The 13,434-nt window shown below is 43.6% G+C and overlaps 1 pseudogene; it reads right to left on the bottom strand.

Annotated features, from left to right (window-relative positions):
* Positions 1 to 2,184: 2,184 nt before the first annotated feature.
* Positions 2,185 to 4,353, bottom strand: LOC101047973 (uncharacterized; annotated as a pseudogene).
* Positions 4,354 to 13,434: the final 9,081 nt, after the last annotated feature.

The following is a 13,434-nucleotide window of genomic DNA, read 5'->3' as shown; positions in this document are numbered from 1 at the left end:
GTTCCCCTGCTGAGGGAGAGGCATTCTGATCTTGGGTATTCTCAGCCTTTTTTGGCTGTTTTCTTCCCTTCGTTGTAGGTTTATCCATCTGTGGTCTTTGTATTTACCGTCTTTGTAATTGGGTTTCCGAGTGGACGTCCAACTTATTGATTCTCAGCGCCGAAATCTGAGCAACCCACTGCGCCGACTAAATCAGCGGCGTTAAGATTGATGGTGCTTTTCTGACTCTGCACCAAGAACCGACGCTCCGAGGTGCCGGCAAAACCGCCTCGCCGGTCACAAGAGTCGCGCTGGCAACCCGTGGGGCTCCTCCGCTGGGAATCTCCTGGTGAGTGAGCAACAAGAATTCATGTGAAGGTGTGGTGTCCTCTCGTTCTTTGTGCTTTCACTGGGAGCTACAATCCCGAGCTGCTAGTGATCAGCCATCTTGAATCTCTCCCCCGAGGTGCCCTCTTTTTTTTTTTTTTAGACAGAGTCCCCAGGCTGGAGTGCAGTGGTGCAATCTCAGCTCACTGCAACCTCTGCCTCCCAGGTTCAAGTGATTCTCCTGCCTCAGCCTCCTGAGTAGCTGGGATTACAGGCACATGCCAGCACAACCAGCTCATTTTGTATTTTTAGTGGAGACAGGGTTTCACCATATTGGTCTCAAACTGCTAACCTTGTGATCCACCGGCCTTGACCTCCCAAAGTGCTGGGATTACAGGCATGAGCCACCACGCCTGGCTGCCATTCATTTTTTAACAGAACTTTGAGATATTGAGATATAATTCAGATACCATAAATAACACCCACATACAGTGTACAAGTCAATGGTTTCTAATATATTCACAGAGGTCTGCAAAAATTACCACAATCTAATTTTAGACATTAATATCATTCATTGACATTCTTATATGCATATAGATGTAGATATATATGATTTTAATATCATCTTGAATATTATAGTATTTAATATTGTACTGTAATATCTATTTGTGTCTCTATATTGCTGTTCTAGTTTGTTATTCCGAATGACAATGATCTTCATGTACCTTTATATGGGTTTAAAATACATCTTTTTACAACTCAAGAAATTAAATTGTTTCTAGTAAATCACATAAAAAAACACATATGCTATTGTTATAAAAATTCAAATACTGCTTACGTCTGTAGAATGAAATGTATCGCCACCAGCCCCCAGCCCACTCATCCACATGCGCTTACACACAGACAGACATGCCCATGTTTTTACATAATGTAATTCGGCTTTCTCATATAAAATATAATTTGGTGATCGCCGGGCACGGTGGCTCACACCTATAATCCCAGCACTTTGGGAGGCCGAGGCGGGTGGATCACGAGGTCAAGAGATCGAGACCATCCTGGTCAACATGGTGAAACCCCGTCTCTACTAAAAAAAAAAAATACAAAAAATTAGCTGGGCATGGTGGCGTGTGCCTGTAATCCCAGCTACTCAGGAGGCTGAGGCAGGAGAATTGCCCAAACCCAGGAGGCGGAGGTTGCGGTGAGCCAAGATCGCGCCATTGCACTCCAGCCTGGGTAACAAGAGCGAAACTCTGTCTCAAAAAAAAAAAAAAGAATGTATGCTTTTAAAAATTCCTCCCAACTCTGTCTGCATAAATCAAGTTATAATTTTTGCTATGGCTTGAGCTGTTAAATCTGTTTCTGAGTATTTGATGGGGGCGGGGTTTGAATGGGAATTTAGGAGAGTAGATACGGAATATTACCTGAGATCGTTTTAAACAGAGATCCCTAGGAATAATTTTATAATAATAAAAGTAGGTTCTTCCCAAACATTAACGCTAATAAAAATCTCATGTACAGCTTGTTAAATACTGCCTATCTGGCACCAACAGTTTCTGACTTAGTAGGTTTAAGTTGGAGAATTGCTTTTTTTTTTTTTTTTTTTTTTTTTTTTTGAGACGGAGTCTCACTCTGACTTCAGGCTGGAGTACAGTGGCGTGATCTCAGCTCACTGCAACCTCTGACTCCCTGGTTCAAGGGATTCTCCTGCCTCAGCCTCTCAAGTAGCTGAGATTAGAGATGTGCGCCACCATGTCCAGCTAATTTTTTAATGTTTAGTAGAGATGGGGTTTCACCATGTTGGCCAGGATGGTCTCCATCTTCTGACCTCGTAATCCACTCACCTCAGCTTCCCAAAGTGCTGGGATTACAAGTGTGAGCCACTGCACCCAACCGAGAATTGCATTTTTTTAACAAGCCCCCTGAAAATGCTTCCACTTCGTTGATAAATAAAATATTAAGTCAGCCTCCATGGTCAAATTAATGAATGAGTATGTACCTGTTAATCTTCTTTGAATAAGAAGTGTCTTACTGGAGCACTGGGGTCTCTGTGACTCACTGTGAGCTTATATATTTTGTAGATAATTCTCCCTCCACATTATTCTAGGTAGAGAGGGAGAGAGGAAGCACAGCCATGAAGAGTCACACTGGGGAGGTGGACACATCCGGAGAGACTGGATGAGGCACCTGGCAGTGAACCCCTGCATAAGAGATTGGGGCAAGGGGACTCCTCACTCACGGCGTTGACCATTTCCACCCTCTCCCTTTCCCTCCTGACTCTAAGGGCTGAACTGTTCTGAGTATATAAAGAGGTTTTAGTTGCACTTCCTCATAGGTTGGAAATGCCACTACCCATGTACAGCATACAGTAATAATCAGATTCATCATCTGCCTGAGCCCCCGTGATGGTGAGGGCAGCTTTGTTCCCAAGGATGGAGCCAGAGAAGCGATCAGGGACCCCAGAAGGGCGAGTGTTTGTGCTGTAGATGAGCATTTGTGGAGCCTGGCCTGTGGTCTGCTGGTACCAGCTTGGGTAGTGACTGGTAGAGACTGAGCCAGAGCTCAGGCCACAGGTGAGTGTGACTGTCCCTCCAGGGGACACTGAGTACGATGGCTCCTGGGTCACCACAGTCTGAGAATCCACCCCTAAAACAAACAGAAGAGACACAGTTGTTATCATAAGGATGAAAGTAACCTGGATCCTGTTTTGGGTGGTTCCCACGATGATAGAGTCCCTTCCCCTGACCTGAGCCATAAGCAAGTAGTCCCAGGAGAAGCATCATCCAGGCTGTGATGGGGACACTCACGAAGGCTAAGTGTCTTCAAGCTTCTCAGCTGGGGTTTGTTTTCCTCAGAGCCTTTTCATGTCTCCCCAGACCCAACAGGATAAAAAAGTTCTTTATGCAAATCAGCGTCCCCTCTTCCTGCCCCAGGGTTCACCCTGCTGTCCCCTGGGGAGACATTGAGAGAGGCAGCTGCCAAGACCTCACACAGACACATGACCCCACAGGAGTGAGACACTGATGAACGGGCGTTGGTGCCTTTTCCCAGATTAGCTCCCCCAATTTCTGAGTGACCAAAGGGGGATGGCCTGCTGGTACCAGCCAAAGTAGTAACTCCCTCCTGCCACACAATCTGGTTTATGGCTAAATCTAACCCCATCCTTGTGAGCATTTTTTTTCTGCCCAGGAAAATGCTTGCTGCTGTTTTTTGGGAGTGAGTAGCAGGCCCCAGCATCCTTTGCGTACACCCTAATGGAATCTCGCTGATGACTGAGGAAGGTGAAGGAGAGAGGAATCCTGGCCATGGCAGAGATGGCCCCACTTCTCTAATTATTGAGGCACTCGTTTCTGCAATCGTGGCCTCCATTCCCCCATGTGTCCGTAATTCTGTCTTGGTTAAATTTCAGCGTGTGCATTTGTCTGTCTGTGTGATTGTCTGTCTGTGCCTGGACAACCACTCCATCCCCATGGGATGCAATAGCAGCACCACTGCCCACTGGTGGTGTAAACCTGGTGCCCATCGCTGAGCTCTGCTGGGGACAGTCTACGTGGCAGCTGCTGTAGCTTCTGCTCGGGGCGCAGGTGAGTTTGACCGTTTGTCCCAGGGAGGCAGATACAGAGGGTGGCTGAATCAGGACAGGTTGGGAGAAAGATGCTGGGAAAAACAGACACCCATTATGGCCTGAAGGAAGAAGAGGGAAGGACATTCCTGGCATGAGTTTTGGAGATGGTGTCGGCGACCTGGAGGATCAAGATGCCGGGACCATCCTTTAACCTGTGCGGTGGAGGAGGAAGACGGAGGTTGTCTCCTAATGGCTTCCCCTTTTATTTTTGACCATTCGTATTAACTTGGTGATTAATACACGTATGTGGATGTGGGTGGGGAGGAACCTTTTAGAAATGCAGAATCGCAGGCTCACTCCAGACCTACTGAGTCAGAATTCACATTCTCCAGGATCCCAGAGGATCTGTGGTTTGGACTTACCTTTGTGGGAGAAATGATAAAGCTGAGCAACTTCTTTTTGACTCGTTGGTCAATTCGTGTCATCGTTTCAGAAATGTCTGTTAAGGGCCTTTGCCCAGTTTTAGCTTCAGCATGAGTGTTGTGGGGTTTTTTGTTGTTTTGTTTTGTTTTGTCTTTTCTTTCCCCCCCGAACACAGTGATACTAGTTTCTTGGACATGTGAGATGACAACCGCGCTCGGAGTCACAGTTTTTCAAATCTGTCTCCAAGTCTGTAGGAAATCTCTTGCAGTTCATTGGTTTCATTCCCGTGAACGAAGCCTAAAGGTTTCTATAGTCCCGCATGTTTACCTTCGCATGTGTATGTGGTGGTTTTGGTGTCGCATCACAAAAAAGGGAAAAAGATGGCATCGTCTGTGGGTTTTCTTCTCCTGCTTCGCCCTTTTGTTTTCTTTCCCTTGGCGATCTGTGTGCATAGATCCAAGTTTCCCTGAAGTCAACGCTCACCCTATGTTTTCTTCTAGGAATGGTGCGTTTTCGGGTTTGGTTGGAGATCTTTAACGTACTTTACATTGATTTTTGTGTCTTGTGTAACGTGAGGCCCCTTTTCAATGTTTTGCAGATAGAAATTCATTTTACTCAAAGACAGTTACACAGCAGACTTTTCTCTTCACCGTTGTGATATTTGGTGTTCTCTTGAAAAATGCATGCACCATATGAAATTTTGGGCTGTTTTTGGCTTTCTCATTTCGTCCGTAAGTTAGTCTTTCTGTGTGTTTGCCAGTAAGGGATTGTTTGGATAACTATTGGTTTTACATATATATATATTTTTTGTTTGTTTGTTTGTTTATGTAGTTCTTAAGCTTCTTTGTGTGTGTGTGTGTGTGTGTGTGTGTGTGTGTGTGTAATAATTTCTACTTTTATTATAGATTAATGTGGGGAACACTCCCGTGTGAGACCCCTAAAAGGCGTGAGTCTCACTATACAGTGAGTTTGATCCCAAACACAGTTTCCTACTGGAGGCAGTCGAGCTATCCGGAAATATAGGAAGAAAGATGAATGATCAGTTTCTAATATCAACCACAATATCGTTTGGGCCTAAAACTATGCGTTGCTGCTAGACCGAGTGACCCCCTACCGGCAACCAGTTCCTGCTTTTAACCTTTTTATGACTTAAGAATAATCCTTAAACCTTACTTACCAGACTGCCTTGTACCCTAGATAATGGCTTAACTGTCAATATTTGCAAAGCAAAATGCCACCATAAGGGATGGCTTTGATTCCTGACTCAGAGATTCCTGAATGGGGAAATTGAGTTAAGTTGAGTTAGGAGTAGACAAAGGAGAATCCGGTTAAAAGATATTCTGATAAGCAAAACCAGAAAACCTTTTCACATCTCAGTTCTAAAACAAGATCAAACCAGAGATACCTGCAGCCAGGAGGAATAATGTCTGGATGTAAACAAGCTTTGTGATCACAGGAAATTCTGTTACTTTTTACAACCATTGATTGTGTATCTGACTTTTCAATTGTATAGGCCATGTAAGGTATACATTTACATTTCGTCTTGCAACCATTGTGTATTTGACTTCTCTATTGTATAGGCCATGTGAGGCATACATTTACATTCCTCTTACTATGACGTAAACCAGAGCCAAGAAAGTGTATTTATTCCTGGCCTTTGAAAAATAAAATTTGCTGTTTAGGCACAGCCTATCAGCCCTCCAGATGCCTCGCTTTCTCTCTCTCTGTCTTTATTATTTTCCCAGGCGCACTCCCTCTTCCAGGTATTGGGACCCTCTTGCAGGTCGAGAGACCCCCGGGCAGACGTGCCTACCTGTCCCGGACAGTCCACGACAGATTAAAGGGTACACACACAGGTTAGTTACATCTGTTGATTGTATGATACTGAGGCTTGGGGGTCCCAACCACCGCATGACCCAGGCAGTGAGCAGAGGATGCACAAGGTGTGTCTTCAGGATGCAACACCGCCTCCCTCCCATTTGCATATTCTGCTTGGTCTGGTGGTCATTCCGGTGTTGTTGTTCCTTTCTTTATGATCAGGTACATTCGTAGCTTAGTTCCCACTTATAAGTGAGAATGTGTGGCATTTGGATTTCTGTTCTAGCCTTAGCTCACTTAGGATAATGACCTGTAGCTCCATCCATGTTGCTGTCAAAAAAGTGATTTTGTGTGTGTGTGTGTGTGTGGTTGTGTAGTGTTTTATGGTATATACGGCACCTAGGTTGATTTCCATTTCTTTGCCATTGTGAATGATGTTGCCATGAACATACAAGTGCCTGTGTCTTTTGGATAGAAGGATATATTTTCTTTGGGTAGATCCTCAGGAGTGGGATTGCTGGGTTGGATGGTAGTTATTAGTTCCTTGAGAAATCTTCAAACTGCTTTCCACAGTGTCTGTACTAGTTTGCCTCCCCACCAAGACCATATTAGCATTTCCATTCCTCAGCTGCCTCATCAGTATCTGTTCTGTTTGTCTGCATAGTCATCGCCATTCTGGGTGGTGTGGGTGGTGTCTCGACCTGCCTTTGATTAGCATTTCTCTGTTGTTGAGTGAGTTTGAGCATTCTTTCCTCATTGTTGGTCACTTGCACATTGTCCTTTGAGAAGTAAGTGTTCTCATCCCTTGCCCATATATTAATGGGATTTTTTGTTGTTTTTGGCTGAATGATTGGCATAAGGTCCCTGAAGTTTCTGGATATTAGACCTTGGTCAGATGCAGTTTGGGCACATGTTCTCCCACTCTGTAGGCTGTGTGTTTACTCTGTTGCCAATTTATTTTGCTGGGTAGCAGCTCTTCAGAGTATTGAGCCTGACTTGTCCATTTTTTGTTGTGATTTCCTTTGGAGACGTAGCCAAATAGATTCTTCGCTAAAGCCTATGTGGACAAAGGTGTTCTGTATGTTCTCTTGAAGGATTTTAATAGTTTGAGGTCTTTCATTTAAATATTTTATTCATCTGGAGTTTCTTTTTGTGTCTGGTAGAGGTAGGAGCCCAGTGTGACTCTTTTGCCCATGGCTAGCCACTTATCCCAGCACCATTGATTGAATAGGGCATCCTTTCCCCCTTGCTTATTGTGGATTCTGTTGAGGATCAGATGGTTTTTGGTGTGTGGGTTTACTTTTGGGTCCACTCTTGTGTTCCACTGTTATGTATGGAAGCAGGTCCCCAGCTTTTCCATGAAATTTGAAATCAGTGGATGAGATGCATCTGATGTAGTCTGGATGTCTTAGGATTGCTCTGGAAGAAATTCAGGGTGTTTCATGGTCCTATGTGAATTTTAGCATCCTGTATTTATATTTATTTAAACAAATTTGACAAATAGTAAAGGAATACATTGAAAGGGTAGAGTGCAATGTTTTGGTCTTTACATAGATTGTAGAATGATGAAATCAGGGTATTTAGGGTCTCTGTTATTTCATACCATTGTTTATTCTTTTGTGGCAAGAAGCTTCCATACCCTTCTTCAGGCTGTTTTAAAGATGCAATGATACTGTTAACCCTGGTCACCCTGCTGTGGAATAGAAGAACAGGATTTTCTTCCTCTCATCTGTGTGGAACTTTGTACCCATTTCCAATTCCTGCCCATTCCCCTACTTCCCCCTAACCTCTAGTAACCATGATTATGCCTTCTAGGTCTTTCAGGTAAAGTTTCTCAGCTTCTGCATGAGTGAGAGGATGCAAAGGTTGTCTGTCTCTGCCTGGCTCATTTCATTTACCATCATGTCCTCCAGGTGCAACCATTAGCTCCCATGATGGGATTTCATTGCATTTTTCTGGTTGAAGAGGATTCCAGTGTCTACGCATGGGACAGTTTCTTTATCCCTTCATGTGCAGATGGACAGGTAGGCTGATTTCTTATCTTGGCTATTCTGCATAGAGCTGGATTCCACCTGGGAACGCAGATGATCTCTTCCATGGCTTGATTTCATGTACTCTGTATATATGCCTAGTAGTAGAATTGCTGGATGAAATGATAGTTGTAGTTGTAAGGTCCGGAGGAACCTCCAAGTGGTTTCTTTAGTGTGGATACTAGTTTATGTTCCCACGAATTGTGAAGACAAATTCCCCCTCTGTGGAAATCTACGCCATCATTTTTTGTCTTTTAATATGTTTCAACTTTTTTTTTTTTAGTTGCATTTTAGGTTTTGGGGTACATGTGATGAACATGCAAGATTGTTGCATAGGTACACACATGGCAGTGTGCTTTGCTGCCTTCCGTCCCCTCACCTGTATCTGTCATTTCTCCCCATGCTATCTCTTCCCACCTCCCCACCCCTCCACCCCTCCCCCATTTCCCTCCAACGGACCCCAGTGTGTAGTGCTCCCCTCCCTGTGTCCATGTGTTCTCATTGTTCAACACTCAGATTCCATCTCACTCTAGATGGAGTGCATACCACAAAAAAAAAGTTGAGCAAAGACCTGGAACCAACCCAAATGCTCAACTTTTTTTTTGTGGTATGCACTCCATCTAGAGTGAGATGGAATCTGAGTGGTGGTTTTGATTTTGTGTATGTGTGTGTGATTAGTTATATTTGCCAAGTTATTGTGAATTTGTTTTTAATTTGTTGTGTAAAACTGGACAGAGGACCTGAAAACATGAGGTTGATGCACAGGTAGAAGATTCTCCACGTGGCTACTGCACACAAAAACAGAAATGAAAACCACACTCGGGTTCTGTCTCACTCCAGTTAGAATGAGTACTACCAACATTTGATGGCACTTTCATTGCTGTAGAGTATATGTCTATAACCAGAGAGTGCAAGGGACATTTTGATATATGTATACACAGTGTCATGATCAAATCACAGTATCTGGCATGTCTGTGACCTTCCATGGTTACTGTTTCTCTGTGGAGAGGACATTCAGAACCATCCTTTCCAGCTGATTTTGAAAAATTCCCTTAGACATTGTTGACCGTGTTCACCCTGCTGTGGAATAGAACACCACAGTGGATTCCTCTCCTCTGAGTGTCACTCTGTACCCATTACTAAGCCCTGCCCATGCCCCCTCCTTTCTCCAGCCTCTAGTAACCCCTCTTGAAAGTTCTGCCTCTAGGAGACAGTTTTTTGGATTCCATTTGCTCAATGTCACACAGTGTGGGTCTCTCTCTAGCAGGCTCATTTCATTTCACCTAATTGTCTTCAGGTTTCTCCACATGACATAAGATCATGTGATTTCCTGAAGTGATATGACTGAAGTGTGTTCCATCGTGTATATATACTGCAGTTTCTTTATCCCTTCATCTGTGGATGGACAGGTCGATTGATTCCATATCTTGGCTATTGTGACTAGTGCTTCAAGACACATGGGGAGGCAGACACCTCTTCAACACAGGGATTTCGTTTTCTCTAAGTGTGTACCCAGTGGTGGTATTGCTACCTGAAGTGGCAGTTGTACTTTGACCTTTTACTTTCATAAGGAGCCTCCAATGGTTTTGCATAGCATGTATTCTAATTTACATTCCCACAAAGAGGGTACGAGAGTTTTCCTTTCTGCAAGTCTACACCAGCCATTGCCTTCAACAACTTCGATTTTTGTCTTTTGTAATATTCATTCTAAGTGGAATTATATGGTACCTGAGTATGGTTTTGACTCACATTTTTGTGAAGATTAGTCATATTCAAAAGCTGTTATGTGTGCGTCCACTTCAATTTCCTGTCTTCTTTACACAGGTCTATTCAGATCCTCTTAGCTTGGGTATTTGTTGTTATTTTTGTGGTTTTCACTCAGTAGTGTCAGTTTATTGTAGCTGTTAGATAACAACCTCTTTCAGAGGTAGGATTTTTTATAATTCTCTCCCAGTCTTTAGGATGCATTGTTTCATTGTTTCCTTCCCCCATAGAAGTTCTAAAGTGTCACTAGTGTCATTGTTTATATTTGCATGTTAGCAGTTATTTTTTAATCCAAACCTCCTCATCCACAAAACACACACACACACACACACACACACACACACACACACACAAAGAGCCAAGCCATTGCATTGTCTGTGGGTGTAGTTCCCTGGTTTTCCTTTTAGTGTTATGATTATTTTTTACCTTTTGCAGCCCATGTGTGTAGATACAGGTTTCCTAAAATATACACCCAACCTATGTTTTCTTATAGGACCTTTGCAGTTTCAAGATTGAGTTTAGGTCTTTAATTCATTTTGTGCTGATTTTGTGTATTGTGCAATGTAATGATCCTATTTCAGTGTTTTGCCTGTGGATATTCAGTTTTCTCAAAGTCATTGATTAAACCAGACTCTCCCTTTCCCATCATGGTATCTTTTTGGTGTTTTGAAAAATGTGTTTCCTACATATCATGTTGGGTTGAGTATTTGGCTGCCTCATTCTGTCTATTAGGTCCTCATTCTGTGTTTGTGACAGTCATAAATTGTTTGGGTAATTACAGATTGTGTTTTTTCATTTATTATTTTCTTGGCTTCTAACCTTGACTTTTTCTTTTAATGCTCTTCACTGTTATTATTATAGATAAATAGGTACACATGCAGGTTAGTTACATCTGTTGATTGCCTCAGGGCTTGGGGTCCCAACAGAGGACCCCACAGGGTGGGTCTTCAGCACATGCTCCCCCTCCCTTCTTTTTTTTTTTTGGTCTGGTAGTCATTCCTGGTGTCTGCTGTTCCCTTCTTTATGTTCGGGTGTATTCATAGTTCAGCTCCCACTTATAAGTGAGAACGTGCGGCATTTGGTTTTCTGTTAGGACCTTAGTTCACTTTTGGTAATGGACTGCGGCATCACGTCGCTGCCAAGGAAGTGCCTTTCTTTTATGGCTGCATAGGGTTCCATTATATATAACAGATTTTCATTATCTCATCAACTGTTTTATTTTTTATTTATTTATTTAAATATTTGAGACAGCCTTCCACTCTGTCATCCAGGCTGGAGGGCAGTGGCACAGTCACAACTCACTGCAGCCTCGACCTCCTAGGCTCAGGTGATCCTCCCACCTCAGCCTCCTGATTAGGTAGGACTACAGGTTCCTGCTACCGCATCTGGCTAATTTTTGCATTTTTTTGTAGAGATGGGGTTTTACCATATTGCCCAGACTGGTCTTGAACTCCTGGACTCAAAGGATCCACCTGCCTTGGCCTCTCAAAGTGCTTGGACTACAGGTATGAGCCACCGTGCCCAGCCTCATGGGGTATCACTTTTGTAGCACACTATTAACTGCACGAGTCACAGACCTGGCCCAAATCCAGAAGGAAGGAAAATAGACTCTCCCTCTCAATGACATCTCAGTGGGACCAGTAGCAAAAAATCTTCAGCCATTTTTAATTTACCACGGGTACTATTTTCCAAGATAGGGTATACACCTTAAATCAGTTGTTACGTAACACTGCTGTGTCTTCACTTGGTGTAAGGGATGGAAAATAGAGACGGCACCACCTTCTTCATGATCCTTTGTGACTCACTTGAAATTTATGCTCTAGTCCCTGCAATTTCAAGCTCTACATGTTAAGAGGTCCCGGCTTCCAGAAGGAAGTTCAGCGGGCCTAAGAGTCTCTTGAACTTTCAGCTATTGCTGCTGCCTGATCACTTTTATTTCTGGTGCCAAGAAACTATTCAGAAAAGAAAAATTCACAACCTGCAGGGCAAATTGACTCTGATTATCAGTGGGACGTCAGCCTGCTGCCACACAATATAGCATAGGGAAGAATCTACTTGGTGCTCAGTGATCCGGTGCTTTCTCAAATGAAACAAACTTCATGTCAAAAACAAGTTGATCTGTGCAGTGGAAGGGATTAACTTTAGTGAATACTGTGGTGCTTTGCCAATATCCTTTCTTAGAAATGATTTACCCACCACCTGGCTGCTGGTGGCTCCCAGCTGCACCCCATTCTATCATCATCGTTCACCATGCTGGTGAAGGATGAATGCCCCACTCTAAGTAGCACAAGGTAGCTGAACACGTGACACTTGCACTAGACAGATGTCATCAACAGCAGTTTGTGAGTGACATATACTCATGGCCTGGGGAAGAGGACACCATGCACCATGCAGGGCCACATGAGGGGTGCACTCAGGAATAGAGTAAAGCAGAGGGACACAGAGGCAGGCTTTACAGGAAGGGGGTGTGGTGGCCCCTGGTGCCTATGGAAGGATGTGGCTGCATTGTTTGTGTTATGGGCTGGCAGGGGCTGGAGACACATGAGGTTGTGGATTGATGGGGGACACTGGTTCAGTTGACAGGGGAACAAGCCAGCCAGGAGCAGGGGAACTTATGGGGCTCTTTTGGGGCCTAGAAGCCTCAAAGATGTTGAAGCACACTTGAAAATTGTTCTTCACATATGTCGGTGTTTTCAATATTCACATCCACTCTAATTAAAGGAAGATTTGCCATTCCAATAAATGCAGTCCACAGGTCAGTTCTGGGGAGGAGACCCCTAAAATGCAATGAGCATTGTATTGTCTCTCCAGGGAACTGTAGTCAAAATGCCACAAAAACCAAAAGGAATCTTTCTACCATGCCACTTTATAACCAGGAAGGAGATTTGGGGTCATGACCATTTAGAAGGAAGATGAAGATACATGCAGTAGGAATAGTATACAATAATTCATTAAAATCACCTTTACACATTAATTTATCAAGTTCAAAGTTATGTCATAGATCGGGGTTGCTGAGGTTTTTTGTCTTTGTAGTTGCTTGTGTCTGTGAATTCTGTTTCAGTGGAAAGGACCTACATTAAGCCTTAACCTGGTGTCTTGGTAATTGACCCAATGAGATTTGGATTTGACTGGGAGATTAGATGATCCACTAAATATGATGAACAAATAAAGGTAACTTTTCTTTGGGAGGCTGAGGTGGGAGGATCACAAGGTCAGGAGTTCAAAACCAGCCTGGTCAACATGGTGAAACCCTGACTCTACTAAAAATACAAAAATTAGCTGGGCAGGGTGACACACATCTGTAATCTCAGCTACTTGAGAGGCTGAGGTAGGAGAATTGCTTGAACCCAGGAGGTGGAGGTTTCAGTGAGCTAAGATCACACCATTGCATCCCAGCCTGGGTGACAAAGCAACTCTGTCTCAAAAAAAAAAAAAAAACTTTTTCTTTTCCACATTTCATTCACCATCAGAAAGGCTGTGGCCCTGGTGTTCGAGGAGCCCCTTGTCTGAAGCAGCTGCTGCTCATGAACA

This window comes from Saimiri boliviensis, chromosome 21 (assembly GCF_048565385.1).
Source record: "Saimiri boliviensis isolate mSaiBol1 chromosome 21, mSaiBol1.pri, whole genome shotgun sequence".
In the NCBI taxonomy this organism is placed as follows: domain Eukaryota; kingdom Metazoa; phylum Chordata; class Mammalia; order Primates; family Cebidae; genus Saimiri; species Saimiri boliviensis.
Note: the sequence above shows the minus strand (reverse complement) of the source record. Positions and strands in the feature narration are given on the sequence as shown.